Source organism: Canis lupus, chromosome 22 (assembly GCF_048164855.1).
Source record: "Canis lupus baileyi chromosome 22, mCanLup2.hap1, whole genome shotgun sequence".
Classification (NCBI taxonomy): domain Eukaryota; kingdom Metazoa; phylum Chordata; class Mammalia; order Carnivora; family Canidae; genus Canis; species Canis lupus.
Window position 1 is genome coordinate 5,291,599 of NC_132859.1, and position 16,804 is coordinate 5,308,402.

Below are 16,804 nucleotides of genomic sequence, written 5' to 3' on the forward strand. Positions count from 1 at the left end.
CAATGCAATATTTTAAGATATCCTTTATAGATTTCTAGTTTCCCATGTCAAGGAAAAAATGTATCTTTCAACAATCCCTAAGTGAAAAGATACCCTTTAAAACATTTCCATTAAAATAATCATAAAAGCAGATTACAAATAGAAATTGGTCAGTTTTTATGTATATGATCACTTAGTGACAAATTTGTATTAATTTTGTGTTCTTACACATCTAAGGGTCTAGGGGTAATAGAGATTCTAACAGATTCTGGAAGGTTAATAATATTAGCTTAATTAATAATATTGAATATCACTTGTTAATAATATTGAAACCATCCAATCTGTTGAATAGTACTATCAACGTAAGCTTGAGAAATAAATGACATGACATAAATCCTATGTTTTATAGCAAATATGACAAAAGTACATTGCATTTTAATGGCAATTTATTTCCAAATGGCCACCTGATGGATTGTAAGTCTTTCTCGATGTGCAGTCATCATCTGTGAAGAATATGAATGAAAAGTGCAGTTTCAGACAGGTCCATGAATTACTAGTTGGATTTCACAAAGCACTGCTGATTTACATTAAAGCTCATTACAGTTTCTACCCAGTGTAAACCTTACTTAGAAATGGTAAACAATTTTAAGAATTTAAATATTGCCCAAACCTCAAGCTAAAATTCTTATTTGGTGTTTAAGTATATTTTTCATATGCTTGTAATTAACAGAAAGTATTATAAGGAAAATTGGACTCATCCAGTCATTCTCTATCCATAACTGCCATTATATTCAGAGCCTTTCAAAACTTCTTTCGTTGGCTTTAAGCATAAGCAACATGACTTTCAATTTTTATTTTTATAAGCATAACTTTCACTTCTTAAAACTTTTAATCTCATTTCCCCTTTATATTTAAAGAGATTTTATCAGGTAGAAACTATTTGATGGTGGTTGTATTTCACAATTTATTACTATTCTATTGAAAATCAGGAATAACTTTTCATCATAAATTAGACAAAACCTTTAATAGTTTCTTGATTCAGAATTACTTAGTATTTTAAATAGTAAAAATGATGGCTTCAATATGGGCAATCAAAATGAGATCTATGCAGTCAAATAATAAAAATTGTGGTTGAAAAATAAGATTTATAAAGAAAAAAAACATGACTAGGCAAAGAACTACATCAAAAATCTTTCAACAAGTAAGTTTTATAATGGGCATATGCACTAAACAGTTGTTAGCTATTCTATAGAAAAACTAAATAAAAAGCATATAAAATATGCTGTATTCTCAATCCTTAGCACAAAGTTGTAACTATAATGTGCAAGCATTGGAATCTACAGAAATTGAAAGTGATTTACCATGTGTTAGCAATGCTCAGAATGTTTTTATTTTTTTTAAGTACTCATTTATTTTATAGAGGGGCAAAGGGAAAAGGAGAGAGACTCCCAAGCAGAGACCCCCACCCCCAGATTGGAGCCCAATGCAGGGCTTGATCCCACAACCCTGGAATCATGGCCTGAACTGAAATCAAGAGTCAGAGGCTTAACTGATTCATCCCAGAATATATTATTTTTAAGAAAGACTAAATTTTTGTTTGACTTACTCTCAACCCTCTAGAGGATATTCTACTTCATAGAGAAATATTCCAAAGTAAGCATGAGAGAGAAGTCATAAGATAGCTGCTATCCTCAAATGTATATTGATTACTTAGTGTTTAAGGAATAGAGGCAGGATGGAGAAAATGTAATTAATAATATTAATAATTATTAATTAATAATAATTATTAATATAACAAAAGATTGAGTAAAATGCCATCAGAATATAAAAATATTCTACCTATGTTAAAAAGGGGAGAGGGGTACCTGGGTGGCTCAGTCCGTTGAGTGTTGGCCTCTTGATTTCATCTCAGGCCATGTAAGGGTCATAAGATTGATCCCTGGGTCGGGCTCCACACTCACCAAGGAGTCTGTAGAGATTCTCTCTCTCTCTCTCTTTGCCCCTCTGCGTGTGCTCTTTCTCTCTCAAAATCAGTAAATCTTTGTTAAAAAGGGGAGAGATAGATAAATATTTATTGATAGTCTCCTATGTAGCAGATATTGTATAAGGCTCTTAGCAGACCAGAAAGATAAAGAAACATAATTTCCACACTTTGAGGCTCATAATCTAGAAGGAAAGTTAGGAAACATTCCCATGGCAGCCTCTGAGTCCAAGAATGGCAAGACTGTATTTTATTCGATTTGACATCAAGTGATGAGTAGATGCTCACTAGATGCTGCATTCATAATTCAAGGGAGTCAATCCGTGACTTACACGCAGATACTTATAATGAAAGAGCTAAACATTCAACTTTTTTTCTTACTCAATCCTCATGACTTCTGAGATTGCAAGTATCAAATAAGAGTTGGAGAAGCTAAGTAAATTGCCCAAGTGACACAGCTAGTGTATTGTACTGTGCATCCAGGATCCAGGCTTTTAATCATATTTTTTCATATTCATAGTGATATGAGTTGTGAAAAGATGTAGCTGAATTGTTGTAAGGGTTAAAGAAGGAATTATTCTAGAGAAATCGGTAGAGAAATTAAAGTACAGATGGTTGACCTAAATGTGTAGGATGGACAAAATTCAGATGGATGGGAGCAGGATTTAGACCTTTACTCTCCAGTAGCCATTAGCACATGTGGAAATTGAAATTTAAATTCACTAACATCAAATAAAATTAAGAATTTAGTTCCTCAGTTGCGCTAGCTGCACGCCGAAGTTTCGTTAACCACATGTGGCTTCTGGCTACCATGTTGGTCAGCACAGAGTCACAAAACATTTCCATTCTCACAGAAAGTTCTATTGGAGAGTGCTGTCTGAACGGAAGAGATTATGATCATTGTCAGCGAGAAAACAGCAAAGGAAGCTAGGAAGCAAAGTTCAAATCAGTCCAGAGAAGGTGGGGGTGTTGAGTTTGGTGAGAATAAAGGTCCACATAAGTGTAGGACATGATAAATAAGTGCCAGGTATATTTTGGATGGTCTTGAATGCCAGAGAAGAGAATTTATATGAATTTGGTATGCAATGAGAAACATTGAGGATTTCTTATCAAGGAAGTGATATTATCAGATCAATAATTTTAGAAAAATTATTGGGAGATGGTTCATAAAAGTGGTTGAAATAGAGTTGATATTTGGGAAACTGATTATGAAGCTATTGGGCTTGGGATGGAAAAGCTGTAAAGGATGTGAGAAACTTGAAGTACAGCTTAAAGACCTGATACTATAAGGAGAATGAGGACGAGAAGTTTGAGTAATTGAGAGAAGGCCGGTGGCAAGGTCAGAATTCTAGAAGTCAGGAAGAGGATGGAGTTTGCTTAGAAGGGAAACAAGTTCAATTTTGAACATCTTGAATTTAAGGTTCTTGTGAGACATTTGTCTGGAAATGTCCAGGAAGCACTAGGGAAACTTTCCAAATCCTTAGCTTATTTTCACAAGAAAGTCAATGACTGCCCTGTGAAGATGAATGAGATTGAGATCAAGAAAGTCATTGCAGGCAGGATAAACAATTTGCAAAATGGGAGGAGTGGAACCCAAAATGACATCAAAGTCAAGAGTTACAGAGGCAAGTATAAAAGTTTAAGTAAAAAGCCAAGAGTTGGTGCCAAGATGAAGCCTTCTAACTTATTTTTCACAGTGTTGGAATATTGTACACATTTTTTATAGCATTTGTAGTTGGTTTAACATCATTTCCTATGGGGCTAACTACTAGAAGAGTCCCCAGCAGTATCTGTTTCAGATTGTTTGCTATTATTTTAAATGTTTATCTCAATAGGACAATACCTTTAGTAGTATGTACCAAGAGTTATCAGGAATTCATATAGATTCTTTTAAGTTCTACTGCGGGCTTTCATACATGATACAAACTATTGATATATTTTATTGAAGCAGAAAAGACTGTAGGTAAGGTTATAAACTAATATCTCAGAGAATCACAAGGTCTCCCTTTACCTTGATATTAATAGATTCTAAGATCTCTGTAGTGGTTTTCTCTCACGGGAATTTTTCTGTCCACCTTTTAGGTTCTGTTAGTGTAATTGGTAGTGGAGGGAGAGAACTAGCAATGTGATTTAAAACAGAAAACAAAAAAATAAAAAAAGAAAAAAGAAAACAGAATCGGATGGTAAGATAAAGTTTTATGTATTTGTCCAACTTTGTGAGTAGTTACAGGAAGAGGTGGGGATAAAGATCTTTCTATCTTTCAGGAGATAGTTCAGTCTTTGTCACAAATGAAGACAAGGTACTTTTTTTGACAACCAGAATTTCAAGGAACAAACTAATGTTAGATAACAAGATTGGCCTAATACAGAATTTTGAGGTTTTACACAGTAGATTCCTGAACCTAAGGCAATTTTCCCCCCAGAACTCTACCTGTAGTATCGAACTTATAAACGCTAATTTTGTTCAGTGATTTTTGTTTTAAAAGGTTAAATGCCTGTAATTTATACATTTCCCAAGTCTGTAATTACTTAAAAACCCTTGAAACTCCTCCAGTTAGAGAATTGTTAATGAGTCGATTCATGATCCTCCTGTGAGATACCTTGAATTCAAAGGGATGGAAGCAGGTGCAAAAAACACAAGAGAGGCCACCTGAACCATCTATAGCAAAATCAAGACAGAAATTCACACCTCCCAAATCTCAGTGGCCTCTTACATTACTCAGAAGAAGCACGGTTGACGTGACAGCAAATGGAAGAGAATTAACACGAAGAAGATACCTTGATGAGAAGTCAGTCATTAACTATAGCAATTAACTGCAATTGCCAATACTCATGAAGGGTAAGATTTTTTACACAAGCAGCTATTACTCAATGAAAGATGACTCTCAAAAAATATATATAAAAAAAAGATGATTCTCCCTAGTGATTATGGTGGTGTGACAGGCAAGCCACAGATCAGTTAAGATAAGTGAAAGTGAGTAATTATCTGAGCAGCTGTATTTCAAAATATGTACCTCGTACCATGAGACTAATGTTGACAGCATCTACCCAATTCCAAATATCCAAAGGAAAAGAGAGCACTTTACACTCCTCCCAATATGCTGTCTACACGGTGTCAAACACACAGGTGCCTGAAAGGATTCTTTGTTTTTCATTTAAATGATGAAGAAACTAGAATTCTTCTACCTTTTATTATTCTGATCTAGAGATGATTTTTTCCCCTCTTTTCCCCTTAATTCTAGCAACACAGTTAAGTGAAGACTGGAAACTAGAACTTAGAGAATCTTGTAAGTGATGTGTATTTTTTCCATTGGCACACATGAAAGGTTATTTTTTTGATGGCAAACTCAACATCACATGAATCATAGATAATAGCGAATATATCTTACATAAACGAAGGTAAATAATTATAATAATGAGGTGGATTTAATTCAGAGTTGAGAGTTCATGTGTAATAATGCTTATGTGGCACATTATAGGGCATATATTCTAAGCATTTTCTAGGAAAAATTCAGAAACAAATTTTGGACTTTTAGAATCCATTTCACCAGCTTTAAATAAATATATGAATTATGCATCAACTGCTACATCTTGAAAAGCTTATGTATACATCTTGAAATGCTTATGATTACCTTTCAAAGGTAATCAGATAACTCACCTTAAGTCCCTTCGATTTATAATTTCAGCTACATTTACAAATTAAAATTCATTAGGAATGGGCAAATTTGTATACTGTGAAATTAGATTGAACTATCTATATGCCAGCCCTTATAATAATAGTCTTGATTGTATAAAAGGCTCTTTTGTGCAATGGTGAAGAGAGCATTATCTGAAAGAAAACTGTTTGGATTTCAGCTCCTCTAATTACTAATGGTAAGATCTTGGTCCTGTTAATCAAGCCTCTGTTTTTCCAACCATAAAATGAGCATAATAAATGAGAAGTACTTAACTTCTAGGGATATTGTAGCAAATTAGTTAATATATGTATAAAGCCCTTACCCCTTAGCATTTACCAGATAATAAGAACTAGGAAAGTCTGACTGGATATTATCATAGGCCTATTATATGCTTAGCTGAAGGTCAATACGTGGGCAGGAGAAAAGATTGCAAAAGTTACACTTTGATAGTAATAAAATTAAAATCCCACATGATAGATACACTTTTAAAGCATTAAGATTTTAAGAACACTCTCCTCTATCAACAGGGAACACTATATTTAACCACCACTCAAATAACTTAAGATTGGCATCTCCTTCCCTTAACTACTTGCTCACTAAGAAGCTTTTCTTTATTTCTAAGATTTCCACACTTAAAACTTATGAAGATTAAGTGAAAGTGACTTACATAGGAGCTTCTGTGATATCATAAAGCCAATCAGATGAAGAATATAAAGGAGTGCTACACATAAAACAGCGGATAATATCCACACTTTAAATTAGCCCTGATAATGGGGCAAATATACCCTGGATAATTCATGTTCACGGAGAACTCTAAGAGCTTGTTTTGTTTAAGTCTCTTCTGTTTCTGGGTTTTTAATTGATTTTTGGTTGGAATGGCAAACTCAAAGATACACCTACTTCTCTGTGTTGTACTTTGCTGCTTTATTCTTTATTAGCGAGCATCGAAATGGCCCAAATTAGAAAGTAAAGCTGCCTCAGACTGAACTGTCTTTCCTATACTCATTGTAGGACTTACTCATTTTTTTTTTTAGATTTTATTTATTTATTCATGAGAGACTCAGAGAGAGAGGCAGAGACACAGGCAGAGGGAGAAGCAGGTTCCATGCAGGGAGCCCGACGTGGGACTTGATCCTCGGTCTCCAGGATCATGCCCTGAGCAAAGGCAGATGATCAACCACTGAGCCACCCAGGGTCCCCCTTCCCTTTTTTTTTTTTTTTTTAATGGAATCATTCTTTAGGTCTGAGCTCAAATGTTGAATCCTTTGATAAGCCTTCCTCGTTGGACTCTCCAGTTAGCAGTAATCACTTCTTCCTCTGTACTCACACTAGGCATTTTTTAAAATAGAAATATCTATAGTTCATTAAAAGCAAACGCAGATCTCTCAGGGTGAAAAAAAGGAAGGAAACCTTTGCTTAAAAGGTGTGAATAGGGACTTGAAGTTCTGAGGTCTGATCTGCAGGCATTTACTTAAAAATCTCCTATGGAATACAGCCAACAGTATGGGGGCCTCCTAAGGGACTCTCTTCCAGGAATGTTTCTGTCTGAAGATGGACTTTCTACTTCTTCCCTTAATTCTATCAACATGGTCAAATGAAGACTGGAACTTTAAAACAGAGCATTAAAAAAAAAAAAAAAAAAAAAACCTCAAGAGAAATAGGAAGGGTCCAAAGTGTATTGCGTGTGACTGGACAATGTGGCTTATCCCAGCACAAAGGTTTGAGTTTGTTAAATGCTATTTGGAAGATGAGCTGTATCATTTTGATTTTTGCTATACTAACTATATTAATCACCAAAAACAATATAAACTCCCATTAGTGTTTTATAATTTCTTAGCTTCCCATATTGACTAGCACTGTGTTGTGCACATAATACATAAATTCAATTTGTAACATAAATCATGAATACATGAGAACTTTGATTTCAAAGTTTAGCTTTAGAAGATTGACAGATTGACAAAGTATAAATATGCCACTATCATATATGAACTTTTGTGACTTTGACCTTCAAGGTCCTATAATAAATTATTTTTGTTTCTATTTTTCTTCTTCTGAAAAAAAATAGATAAAAGCCTAGCATCCAAAATACACAAAAATTCATTAATGGGAGATACCTTAATCTTAGCCTTTCTTGGTCTTTCAGAAACATTGAGACCTGTGATTTTGTTTTCCCATCCTAAATTTGCAGGCAATTACTTCTGAAGACTCCAACTTTAGAATGACATTAGGATTATGAAAGAAGTATTTGTCCTTTGAAGCTTATTTCAAAATATCGGAAAGCTTGAAAGGAGGAGTTTTTCTTTGTTTTAAGCTGCAGAGCCTTGAACTTCTAGGACGAAAGAGGAAGGGGAGTGGTGGCAAAAACTGCAACTAAACCTTACCCTAGAAGAGAAACTGGTCAAACACGGATGGTCATGCTTGGGTTAGCCCTGCTCAGACTTGCTACTCATTGCATCATCCTTCCCCTTCTGTCCAGCAGACATACCCGTTTCCATCTAGCAGCAATCAGTGAATCATGTCAACTCCTAAGTAGGACATTGTGATTTTTACTTTCTTAAGGTCCACTTACTGCTTTTGCCTCCAATCACCTTTTTCTTGCTCCATGTCTGTTTGCTATCAACCCCACATCATTATTTGCCAACACCTGGTTAGGGAAATAGGTTTAGAAGGACATTTTGAGTGAAGAAAGGTTTTAGAAATAATTAGACTAGAATTCAGGAGAGCTGGTTTTATTCTGGTCCCGGTTATTTTTATTTAAATTTTTTTTAATTTTTATTTTTTAAGAGAGCATGAATGAGCAGGGAGGGGGAGGGTCAGGGGAGTCTTGCAGAGCCAGTTGCAGGGCTCAGTCTCACGACCCTGAGATCAGGGCCTGAGCCAAAACCAAGAGTCAGATGCTGAACTGACTGCATGGCTCAAGCCCCCTGCAGTTGCTTTTAAATAGCTAACCTTGAATGGATCCCATTGTGGTTCTTGGTATAATTTGTAAAATTATTTGTTTGGAATAAGTAGGATTCATGAGTTTTTACTAGTCTCTTAGTTTATGGTTCTACAGAGGTTACTTTTAAAAAATAGACCTTGTTGATACAAACAATGCACTAATAAGCATAGAAGTAGATGCAACAGTACAATAATGTGAAAGTACAACGCCCACAGAGTAACAGGATCAAAACGGTTGATGAGGGAAGAGAGGAAAATAGGAAAGCAGATACAGACCTAGGTACAATGGTACCTGCCTTCCAGATTTGTCTTGTAAAACTTATTCTGCACAACAGAAATTGTTTTACGTAGCAGAATGTGCTGACAGTTTAGGGTGTTGCTTAATTATGACACTGATTACTAATTTACAGTGATGATGCCTGATTTGATTTTTTACTTTAGTATCTTTTGCTTCACTTTTTATTTGTATTTTTTTCTTTATAATTAAAAAAAAATTTAAACATGCAATGAAGAAAAACTAAAAAAAAAAAAAAAAAAATTCCTCCAACCTTACCATCCAGAATCATTTTGCCATTTTTGAAATCCAGTGTTTTACTTGCACAGAAAAGTTAGGGTTCTTCCAAAAGATCCTACGACAAGGATCTGAGTGCACATCCTTTATTTTGAGGTAAGCATGGGAGATTGTCAGGGCAGTGGGACAGTAAGGGGAGGGAAAGCAGCCAGAAAAGAGCACACTATTTAGTCTGCTTCTATGGGGGTAACTGGAGTCGATCTCTTGGAGAAATCCTGGGAAATGCTATAAAACACAGGTCTCAGTGATCCTACCTGAAGTAGGGGGGCTGGATTTAGGGCTATTAGGGGTGGATATCAGTCTCTCAGCACTTCTGTGTCACAATGTGGACAGGAACATTGTGGGCTTCCCCAGTTGAGAGGGATGGCATTGGGCATGGAAATGCAGATACTGGCAGTAGGGAGTCAGCTGTAGTGCACAGGAGGGTTGAAGGGAAATGGGAAGGCACTGAAAATATCTGCTTCGACATATCAGCTGATTTTTTTAAGCAAATCAATCCTATATTTTTGTAATAAAGATGAAACATGTTTATCTTAAATGTTAGAAAAGTGAAAATGACACAAATGTTTTAAAATCACTCCAACTTGGCCATCTGGTAGTACTCATCATTACATTTGGTGAACACCATTCTCCTTGTGTGCAGATGGAGAGAGAGATTCAATGAATTCATTTTTGGAAAAATTCCTTATATCTTTGGATACATCTGCATTTCTTTGCTCAGATATCTTTTTCTTTCTTTTTTTATTTATTTTTTAATTGGTGTTCAATTTGCCAACATATAGCATAACACCCAGTGCTCATCCAGCCAAGTGCCCCCCTCAGTGCCCGTCACCCAATCACCCCAACCCCCCGCCCACCTCCCCTACCCCTTGTTCATTTCCCAGAATTAGGTGTCTCTCATGTTGTGTCACCCTCACTGATATTTTCACTCATTTTCTCTCCTTTCCCTTTATTCCCTTTCACTAATTTTTATATTCCCCAAATGAATGATACCATATAATGTTTGTCCTTCTCTGATTGACTTACTTCACTCAGCATAATACCCTCCAGGTCCATCCACCTCGAAGAAAAAGGTGGGTATTTGTCATTTCTGACGGCTGAGGAATATTCCATTGTATACATAGACCACATCTTCCTTATCCATTCATCTTTCAATGGACACCAAGGCCCCTTCCACAGTTTGGCTATTGTGTGGACATTGCTGCTATAAACATTGGGGTGCAGGTGTCCTGGTGTTTCACTGCATTTGTATCTTTGGGGTAAATCCTCAGCAGTCTTTGCTCAGATTTCTTTTTTCAAATGTGCTACATATCCTTATGTTGGATTTTCTTTTTATTTTTTTTAAAGATTTTATTTATTTATTCATGAGAGACAGAGAGAGAGAGAGAGGCAGAGGGAGAATCAGGGTCCCTGCAGGGAGCCTGATGCGAGGGGCTCGATCCCAGGACCTCACGACCTGAGCCCAAGACAGGCGCTCAACCAGTGAGCCACGGGTGCCCCAGGTTTTGTCTTCAATATCTCTTAGTCCTCTTATGATTGCTTTATTTATTTTCTTGTTTGTTTGCCTCTTTCAATATGAATTTACTGAAAGTATCTCAATCTTTCCCCAAGGTCAGTATTTCAATGTTTAGTAAATTCTATTTTATATTTGGCCTTCTTTAATTTATTCATTTCTGTGACTATATTTGTGGTCTTCTTTTGCTTTCCTAAATCTACAGCCTCCCTCTCTTCCTCAATTTTTATTGTTCATCCTCTAATCTTTGAGTTCTTGAATTCAGGTTCTTATTATTGTCTAAGGTGAGATCATTGTGATGAATTTTCTTGTGCTTTGCCTTTTTTATTTTGTTTTTACATTTAGAGTCTTTATCTTTCCTTTGAAAGTTACAATCCTTTCTTTCTTCCTCTTCTCTGCACATGTTTTGTTTTGTTTCAAAATGTTTGCATATTTTCCGTGGCATTTCACATTGCTCATAAGTAAGCAGTTCTATTTAGCCTTTTTTCCTGCTGCAATGTGAGTATACTTATGATTCTTCCTAGTATAGCTGACCCAAGTTTCTTTTGTCCTTCTAGCTACTGTTTAGGAGAGATTTTGTTTTTCATCCATATTTAGTAGATGGATAGCATGGCAAGGGTTGGGTAGGAACTCAGCCAAAGTGGTATGCATTCTTTAAATACCATAGCTCTCATCTCTCTTCTGAGATTTTGTTAATTATCCCATAGAAGAATTCAGACCATCTAGTTTGCTGAGTCACATTCTTATAGAGTCTATACTTACTTGGGTTTTATACTATTTCCTCAATTCACTGTGTTTGCTTCAGTTTTCCAGGTTAGTAGCAATTCAGCTTAGGTTCAGAATAGAAGGAAAAATTAGTCTGTCACTTTACTGTCTCTTAAATCCAAACTGCTTAGCAACTAATATTGTCCAAGCCTCATCTTCAGATGAAGAATACCCAAACATTGACTGGGCTAATCTACTTATAATGAAATTACAGATATATGGGTTACATGCCATCCATGATGGGCCAATAATTGGGTAAGGTTATTTTTTTTAACCTTCATGACAGGACAAAAGAACATGCTATAGTCCCATTTTAAGGCCTTACTTGTGTTTCTGGCATTCTATTTTAGAATTGGCTTTCAGTCAGGGGTGCATGGGTAGCTCAGTTGGTTAAGCTTCTGACTCTTGATCTCAGCTCAAGGTCTTTTTTTTTTTTTTTTTTGAGATTTTATTTACTTATTAGAGGGAGAGTAGGGGGGTAGGAGCAGAGGGCAAGAGATAAACCCAGAGCCTGACCTGGGGCTTGATATCAAGACCCTGAGATCATGACTTGAGCCAAAATTAGGGCTTGAATTCTTAACAAACTGAGCCACTCAGGTGGGCCCAAACTGGGCCCCTCGGCCCAGGTGTTGCTCTTGGGGTCTTGAGTTCAAGCCCTGCATTGGGCTCCATCCTGGGAATGGAGCTTACTTAAAAAAAAAAAAAAAATTAAGCTTTAGTCAGTCAGTACCCAGACCTATTCTTAAGTGATACTAGCACATTACATAACTACAATTAAAAAAAAAATCTTTGTAACACACAGAAAGAATTCCTATACTGAAGCAAATACTAAAATATCTGGGCTTTATAATAGTCTCCAGTTAGTTTATTTGATGATTCTAAATAGACATATTGTGATTTAAAATATGCAACCTAGAAACAGGACAATTAAAGGAGACCTCCAAGAGCATTATCAAATTAGATAAATATATAAGTAGGTTAAAAGCATCCATATCAGAACCCACAGCAGATGGGAAAAAAAATCACTGAATCATGTTTAATAAAACAACAAAGAGCAAAAGGATGGTGAAGCCACCTCACTTAGGAACAAGGAACAGTGAGATGGTGTTATCACCCCTAAATCTGAAGGAGCGAAGAGAAGGAAGGTTTACAAACCAGGTGTTGGCCATACGAGGGGGCTTTCCTTTTTATGGAGGAACACATACACAACTAAAATCCTGGCTGGGGTGGGGGGAAATTGAGTAGTGGGGAAGGAATACTTTCTGATCCTTCTCTTCTACCAACCTCCGATCTCCTATCAGTGCCTCCCACTGGCCAAACTCAAAGGGAGCAGAGGGCAGGAGACCAGGTGTGAAGAGAGTAGAGAGTCAATCCCCTGGGGTATAAGGCAGAGAAGAGTGGAGGATGGTTCTAGAAGGGCAAACAGAGACCAGTCAGCACAATATCTCATACCTGATATTCCATCTTCAAAAATCACTTAACAGGAATGAGCTCTTTGGGTATACAAGTAGGAACATAATTCCCTGCATTTACATAAATGTATAAAACCAATTATATGTCATTTGTAAAACAAAATTGTGTCGCTCACATTTTACATATGTAGGCACTCAGGTGCAGAGTTGGTCCTACTGTTTCTGTAGCGAATGCTTATTGAGTGCTATATGCAGGGGACTTTTCCAAGGGCTTTACGTGGATTTGCTCATTTCCTCCTTAGTGTAGTAGGCGGTATCATCCCATTTTGCAGGTGAGGAAACTGAAGCTCAGAAAGGTTGCCTCAGGTTAATAACAAGAAGTGGGATTCTAAACTGAGCCGGGATGCTAATTTGGCCCTCTGGCACAGAGCATTTCACCCTAACAACCATCCCCACATTAAGTCCACAGTGTTAGCATGCAGACCTTGTCAGTTGCTTAATCTGGGAGTCTCATGAGTCTTTGTCATTTTTATTATACTTGAGTAATAATCAGTTGGCAAACTAACTTAGTCTGAAGAGATGACCCACCTCCCAAACTCTGCATGTCTGAGAATCAGAATCTAGGATGTTCTGTGTTGGAAGGAATCTTCGCCAGCCCTTTCTTCAGTTGTGACTGAACCAGTCATATCCCCTCTCTAATCTCATTAGCATCTTGCTAATTCACTTACTAGATCAGATGTAGCTCCTGTTTTTTAAGCTTTAAAACCATCCTTCTAAAATACTGTACAGCTCCTTAACTATGGCACTATGAAGGTACTTTGCATCAGATACGATTCTAATGGCAATTTGTGTCAATTCTTTCAAAGGGAAATAAATGTAATTAAGTTTCTTCTTATGAAACAGAATAAAGAATATGGAGATTCAGTAAGAGAAGTAATGATCTCGGTAGGTTTTGAGAGTGAAAATAGGAATTAAATACAACTGCATAGAATTTATCTTTATAAGTGGAAGGTCAGTTTGGGAAATGTCTTATTTAACTTGGGCTACCCTAACAAAATGCCATAGACTAAGTGTCTTAACAGAAATTTATTTTCTCATAGTTGTGGAGGCTGGAAGTCTGAAATCAGGGGACATAGTGGGATTCTGAAGAGAACTCTTTTCTTGACTTGCAGATGGTCACCTTCTTATTGTGTGCTGACTTGGCCTTTCCTTGGTATGTGTCTGTAAAGAGAGAGAGAGGGATCTCTTCCTCTTTAAAAAAAATTTTTAAAAAAGATTTTATTTATTCATTCATGAGAGAGACAGAGACAGACAGAGACATAGGCAGAGGGAGAAGCAGGGAGCCAGATGTGGGACTTGATTCCAGGACCCCAGACTCACCCACTGAGCCACCCAGGTGCCTCATCTCTTCCTCTTCTTCTCAGGTCTACAATTCTACTGAATTAAGATCCCATCCTTATGAACTCATTTAACTTTAATTTCTTCCTAAAAGCCTTAGTTTCAAATAGTCATATTGGGGTATCAGCTTCAACACATGAGTTTTGTGAGGGACACTCTCAGCCAATAAAGTACTTTTCTTTCTGATCAGATTAATAAAATTATTCTGAACTTTGTCAAAAACACTTATCACAGCAAATTTACATTTAAAAAAGGAATAATAACCCAAGAAAGTTTAAAAACTAAACCATCAATTACTGATACGTGACTTTCTAGATATAGGCCATAGCATAGAATTCTAATTTATTCTTAGCTTCAAGATAAACTGATATATAGTTTCTAACTAGATTGGACTTGACATTGCAAAGATAATCAATATTTCTCTTAGTCATTGCCTTTTCCCCCAGTCAATGTAAATGCAGATGACTATGGTCCTTAGGGTGGGTGGAAGGAGATGATTAGCTTGGGTCTCTTCCTGTGGGACTTCAGCTGGTTTAGAGTAGTGCATCAAGGAGGTTGTAAATTGGGGGAAAAATTATATGCTAAGGTCATTTGTGTCAAAAAGACTTAAGGTTCAGATGAATACAATCTACCCATTATCCCCAGCATCCCTCAAATGAGTTATTTCCTAGCTCTACCTAAAAGAGCTTTGGTGCTGACCTTGCATGACTTCTTTCTACTTTGAGTTTCTTTAGATACAGCTTTTAACTAAGTTTCTTAGAAACACTAATACTTGGGAGTAGCAGGATATGTTGTTTGTAGAGGGTCCTGGGCAATTCTAGAGACAGCCCAGAAGGGTGGTAGTAAAGAGATTTATAAGTATGGTTAGTTGGGATACAATTTCACAAGACAACTTATGCCTTTCACTTAGCAACTTGTATGACTATGTAATCTTGTAGACTTCAGTTTATTTATTATATGAGTCTAATAATATCTAATACATAGTGTTGTGAGCACTACATTATAAATATGTAGATATCTACACATATTCATGTATCTGCATAACTACATATGGATCTATCTATTTACAGGGAAAAGTCCTTTCCCATATGACCACTTAATGCTATTTATTATTGTTCTTATTTGGAATTAAAATTTCTATTTCAAAATCTTTGATAGATACTTTTATCACAGGTCCAATTTAGTTAAACATCTATGTGTTTTTAAAGAGAAAAGCAAGAATAAGTTTAAAGTTATTTAAACTTTAAACTTAAGTTTAAAGTTATTTAAACTTTAAACTTTCGTTTAAAGACGAAATCATAAAAATAATTCATAAAATCGAATTAGGTAAATTACCCAAGTTTGCAAAAGATACATCTTATCTGGCTCTGATTTCCTTAATGAGTAAAAATGACCTCTGTTGAATCATAAGACTGCATCTGTTGTTCTGTTATCTGGGGGAAAAAAATAACATGCTTTGGACTTTAATACTGAAAATAAACTTACAATACCAAAAAAAATCAACCTGTTTTCTATTACAATAAGCTTAATCACTAAGATATTTCCCTCCTTTTTTTAAAGCGGAAAAAGAATATGTTACATGGGCTTATTCATGGGCCCATGAATACTAGCAAAACCCCAATGACAGCCTGTATTGTCATCATTTTTCAGGCGCTCAGATAAAAAGCTTTACAATGCCACATGGAGCATCTAAGTTAACAATATGTGTATGATTAACATACAATGTATATGATTAATACTAGAGGATTGCTATTGATTGTAAAAGCAAGTTTAAATTACAATTGTTAAAACAGTTAACAGTCAAACTTAAACAATCGAAAGGAACAATACAAGAAACTTTATTTTCCTGAACTATTTAAGACAACCTGCCAACGTGGTGTCCCATCACCCCAGAACACTGCGACGTGTATTTCTTACAAACAAGGATGTTTCCCTGCACAACTAGAATGCAACCACTGGATTCAAGGAATTGCCACAAATATATCACTCACATTGAATCCTCAGACCCCACTTAAACTTTACCTATTGTCCCAATAATGACTTTGTAATAAAAGGCTCCAGCTTAGAATCACAAGGTATACGTAGCTGTCGGGTCTTTTTAGTATCTTTCCCCTGGAACAATCTTCTCAGTGTTTCTTTGGCTATCAATACCTTGATGCATGAAATGTAAAGGCCCACTATTTTGTAGAATGTTCTCAGTTTGGGTTTGTCTGATGTTTCCTCATGATTGGACTTAGGCTGTGCATCTTTGGTAGGGATATCACAGAAATAATGCTGCATTCTTGTGTTCTATGAGACGGCACACAATTCTGGTAAGTTCCATTTTACTAAAGAAGCCCCCCTTGATCACTATAGCAAGGTGGAATCTGCAAACTTCATATAAAGTTCATTCTCCTGTAGTAATCTTTGTTTTGTGAGCTGGTACTTTGACACTGTATTACTACCTCCTTCCTCACCAAACTTTCAATTTATTCATGTATTTGTACCAGAATGGGCTTATGGTTTCCTATATTATTCAACAGGTTGTAGTTGATCCCTACCATTATTATTATTATATTTTTGATATCT

The 16,804-nt window shown here is 36.2% G+C and overlaps 2 long non-coding RNA genes across 2 annotated transcripts in view; one reads left to right on the forward strand and one right to left on the reverse strand.

The window, feature by feature from the left end:
* Nucleotides 1-16,804, forward strand: part of LOC140613809 (uncharacterized) — a 218,525-nt gene that overhangs the window by 185,620 nt on the left and 16,101 nt on the right. The window lies entirely within an intron of this gene.
* On the reverse strand, nt 441-15,669 carry LOC140614415 (uncharacterized). Its single transcript, XR_012015277.1, has 3 exons — nt 15,572-15,669; nt 1,845-2,018; nt 441-482 (listed from the first exon to the last, which is right to left on the reverse strand). It is a non-coding gene; the product is annotated as an uncharacterized lncRNA (long non-coding RNA).